General features: G+C 39.6%; 1 protein-coding gene across 1 annotated transcript in view; it reads left to right on the top strand.

The window, feature by feature from the left end:
• The first annotated feature begins 3,611 nt into the window (after nt 1-3,611).
• LOC128878330 (uncharacterized) overlaps nt 3,612-4,880 on the top strand; it is a 107,203-nt gene continuing 105,934 nt past the window's right edge. Inside the window, exon 1 of the mRNA XM_054126448.1 lies at nt 3,612-4,207. The gene's annotated coding sequence lies outside the window, so the exon portion shown is untranslated. The remainder of the gene's footprint in view (nt 4,208-4,880) is intronic.

A 4,880-nucleotide genomic window follows, 5' to 3' on the forward strand; every position in this document is an offset into this window, starting at 1 on the left:
CACATTTATATTTAACACAAAATTACTCAACGCGATATCACGCTATGTACGAACTCACTCTACATCGTTTTCGTCGACTATATTTTCGTTCACGCTATGAAACAATACGATCTCACGAGGAGTAATTTTGGCACGGAACTAAATATTCGTATGAGTTATATTTATTCAAATATATTCCTGTTATTACCAGCTACGAAAAAGACGAACGGCAAGCGTGGAATTGTACGAGAGTTCGGAATAACTTTAGATTAATAGAGTTTGTGGAATGTTTTCCGAAGATAGGCTTCGATGCTACGAACAATATAAATTATACGAAACTGGTTTGTATCGGAAACGATGGCGTGGATGCGAGATGTTTAAGTGGCCACAAAACTAGAAATGGGTTCAGAGAAATGTTTGCATTCGTGAAATCAATATTTGAAAAATATTAGCTTATACGGGATGATGAAACGAAACTTTTTTATATTTACAGTTTACTCATAGGACGTCTAGTTTCGAAAATAAAAATTGAAAAGTTGGAAGTTCTTCACAGAAATTGAATTTTAGGAGAAAGGTCTTCTAAATTTTCGGTTAATATATATTTAGTACATCAATTGCATGAACATTTATTTCACTGACCTATTCCATATTAATTAGTATCTAGTATTAATTATAATCAAATTTCTAATACAACATTACAGATATCAAGATTCCAAAAATAAAATCTCATTCAATTGATAACTGGAACAATTAAGTAATCCGATGGTCTTGCATCAGGGTAAACAGGTCGGATTACACTATTGTTAATTAGATCTACTCATGCGTATACACAGAACTGTTGTTCGTGATTAAATAGGGAGAACAGCACAAATGAGGATAATTGTAATAGCAATGATAATTATATCAAGTGCAGTTTAGAGTTATCGAACATTGTATACAAACCATTCGATGGAAGCAGTAATGTTAACTCAGTTTGCGTTTAAGAATTACCAGAGTACACAAATGGCCATAACTTGGGAACAAGGCCAAATAGGGCAGACGTTTATACGAACTTTTCCCATACTTTTTATGCCCCTAATCCACTATTGAAGCGGCACCCAAATGTTTTGGTACACCCCGTATCTGTACCTTGAGAGCGATACACGCGATGTAGAAAACGTATTTGCTCTGACCATGCCGCGTGGGTTTTTTTACAGACACGGGTTAAATCCTACAAATATTTTCGAAACACGAAAACCAATATTTGAGACCCTCAAATGTAACGGTATTTAAAATGCTTCTCCGTGTTTGAGTTACCCTCGGGATCTATAAAAATGACAATTAAACTATTTGGTAAGGTAAAGGCGTAAAGGATCGTGGAAAATGTTGATCGTTTAATTGATGGCAAATGTGAATTTGCAAAAACATTTGTAGTCTATTTATTACAGACTGATTTCTTCTAATATTTATAAAAGAATTAATTCTCAAGGCGTCAAAGAAAATAAATCTTGACTGTTTGTTCAGACATTCGTGTGGCATTCAATTTGTATAATATTTGCACTATTTTAAAGGAGCATATAAATAAAAAAATCTTTTCTGCAAGACATTTACCTTTTAAGGTAGGGAAATAAACTTTGATAGGACTTTTGAATTTGAGTAGATTACAAAGTATTATGACAAACGTTGGATCGTTTCGAATTATATGGAAAAAGATTTTAGCTTCGTAGGTTCATTCTGGCCGCGAACGTGATAAGTGTTAACGGAGTTTGAGTTCGGCTAAAGAATTTTCCAAAACGTCGATCGCGCAAAGGACTCTCGAGTCATAATGCTGTTACACGCTCTCCAATAAGCTGGCGTCGCGTAATTCCCAACGTCGAATGCGTACACCGACGCGTAATAAACGATAAAAGGAAGTAAAAACGACCACTACGCCCTACTCGAGTGTGGAAAAAAGAACGAGAGCGCGTAGCGATAGGACTGAAACGTGTTTTATCTCTGGAATCTGTTCCGAAGCTTGCGTTAAACCGTTCGAAGAAATCTCTTCGAATGATTAGTCTCTATCCAATCGATTCCTCCTGGTTACCTCCTTCTCTGCTAATTTGTTCAAGCTTTATAGCATTAAATTCTTCTCCGAATCATTATGAAGGGATTTCTGGTTTGTTAAACAAAAGGAATCGATTTCCTTCTTTTTTATGGAGATTAACCTTCAAGTAAGTTTAAATAGTTAGTTCTAATATTAATCTTTCTACGATCTATATCTGTAAGTCCGTCTGTAATAAAGTAACTTTTTCTAGCCTGGGAATTGTATATATTACTTTACTTTCATATGATTGGTATCAAATTTATTTAACTTTTGAAATTTATACAGATGTTTTTTCTTTTTAATACGATAGGAATTCCGAACACGTAAATTTCTTTGAAAAATTTACTTCAAAAAAAGTGTCGTAATTATTTTGACAGATTACAGGGGTGGCTGGGGTAACAAGCTTCGGGAGCTGCATTCAGGAACTGCAATTTGCAAAGAGCTGCATCGATTATTCGAGCAGGTAAAGCTCGATAGGTATTTAATCTAACGATGGAAAAAATGTTAACAAATTCTCTGTCGTATAATATGTAAATAATGTATATTCCTCCAATGTAAATCAATGTCTATTTTGTAATTGTAATTTTATGGAATATAAATTCTCAAAACATACTTATGTATTAGAAGAGATGCCAATAATTACACGAAATCAATTCAACGAGGTCGATTCAATTAAAAATAAAATAACTCCTTCAAAAATAAAGCTATCCAAATCAAATTTTGTCTACGTAATCCTTGAAAGGAATCGACCAAATAAGGATATGGATCTTACGATATGACTATATTTTTTAAATTCAATTTAACACTTTTTAATACACCGTCAAAAATCATACAAGAAATAAGAATATATATTTTAAAATTTGTTGTCCTAGAAAACACTGATACTTGATCTTAACACGATTAACATACAAAATTTTACCTTGAACGTATACTGGTAGTTCATCTTAGCACAAGTGACACTTCCTGACGCGACACGATTCCTATTAGCACAAACGGCGAAGTCTCGCAAGCCACGTCATTTCGAAAACCGTGTACCTAAAAAAACATGCCATCTCCTGAAATAAGCACCTTTGACTCCGTTCCCGAGAAAACTAGTTCCAGCGGTCATAGAATAAACTAAAAATAATCCCCGCGTTCCCCCGTCAATGGCAACTAACAGTTTTAATGAGCATGTCATTGGATCGGTCCCATCGCTAAGCGTGCGCGACCGAGCGAGCCTCTGTCGAGGGAAGTGAAAAGACGAGAAGGAGAGAGTGACGGCGTGTGTACCAGTCCGTTTCGAGCGACACGATGTGTTTCCCCACGCTTTTTGTTTTAATTTCGTAGAGGCCACCGGGGCACTCTCCGGCCCTCCCCTGTCGCCCTTTCCCGTGGGAGTCCCCGCGAAATGTACCACGGTGGTTTTCAGCACCGTGGATGCTGCTAGGTATATATTCCCTCCCCCTTGTTCCCCGTTCCTCGTTCTCCCACCTCTTTCTCCTCGCTATCACGAACCCCCTCTCGCCCCTACCGCCTCCCCACCCAATGCTCACGACTGTTCCCTCCACCCGCGTTATCCCTTCTCCTCGCGCGCTTTCGCCACCACCCCTACGACTCGCTAAAGGGCTGAACCGGCCAGTGCAATTCACGACGACATAGACGTCGAGTCCGCGCGTCTCGACGCTGCCTTTCCGCCTGCGATTTTTTTTTTCGCCACGCGTTCGTCGCGACCTCGTCCAACGCGCGTCGACGTTTTCTTCCGTGAAATTGTGCGCGAATCGAGAGGACCGATTTTTGGGAAAAAAAATCGTCGACTACAGCCGGTCGTCGTGGCAACGTGGATTCATCGTTCGTTCGAGCCGCTGAGAAACCCATTAAACAGACGCGCTGCGTCGTTTCTCCCGCGTCGGGGTCATTCGTTTAACTCTCCTCGAGTTAATCAGCGCGCAGACCCGGTTTAATGATCCTTCAAACGTCGTTAAGCTCGCGCAGTCGAGGCGCGAACTTCGACGGGGTGGCGCGCGGCGTCGAATAGCTGGAAAATGATACGTTTCGAACGACGACGTTACTCCGAGGCTCGTTAAGCGCGACAACAACATATCGGCCGGGATGTCAACATCGTGCCAGTCTCCCGTCATAGACGACGATCTAGCGATTCACCGACGCCGCGGAATGCCACGACGACACGTAAGTTTGCTCAGACGAACTTCCTGATATTCCTCCTTTTCGTACTGACACCCGGGATGCAACGTCGATTAATTATCGTGTAACAAATAGTAATTTGAATTATATGATAATGTAATGTTGCTTTATTCGCTTCTCTTTGGTCGCCATTGGGGGATTACCATCTGTCAATACGTAAGCGTGGTCAGACGATAGTGTTAACACTCCTTACTTTCGAAGCGACACCGGGACCATCGTTTGTTGAATAATTATATTCCAAGCAACGGTTTAAAGTCTACTTGTTTTATTTGCTTCTTTCGATTGGGAGTGCGAAATTGACTGTGACGACATCCGGTTAAACGATCTTCGTAACATTTCCTGCTTCGAAACAAATACATCCGGGGATACGATGTCTGATGATGATCATTTACCAAGGATTTGATATTTATTTCGTTTATTCAATTCTTTGGAGGTCTTCGTCTGCTAATATTCCCTGCTTCAGAATCGACACGTCCAGAGCTGCAACGTTCGTTAAGGATCATTTACCAAGCAGTGATTTGAATTTTACTTGATTTATTCGCTCTTTTCGAAGACTTCGAATGAATTACTATACGTCACAGACATCTAAGTCTGCTTACACGATCTCCCTCATATTCCTTGTTTCAAAGTAGACACGTTTAGACAAACGTTAGTTAAT

Source organism: Hylaeus volcanicus, chromosome 6, assembly GCF_026283585.1.
Source record: "Hylaeus volcanicus isolate JK05 chromosome 6, UHH_iyHylVolc1.0_haploid, whole genome shotgun sequence".
Taxonomy (NCBI): domain Eukaryota; kingdom Metazoa; phylum Arthropoda; class Insecta; order Hymenoptera; family Colletidae; genus Hylaeus; species Hylaeus volcanicus.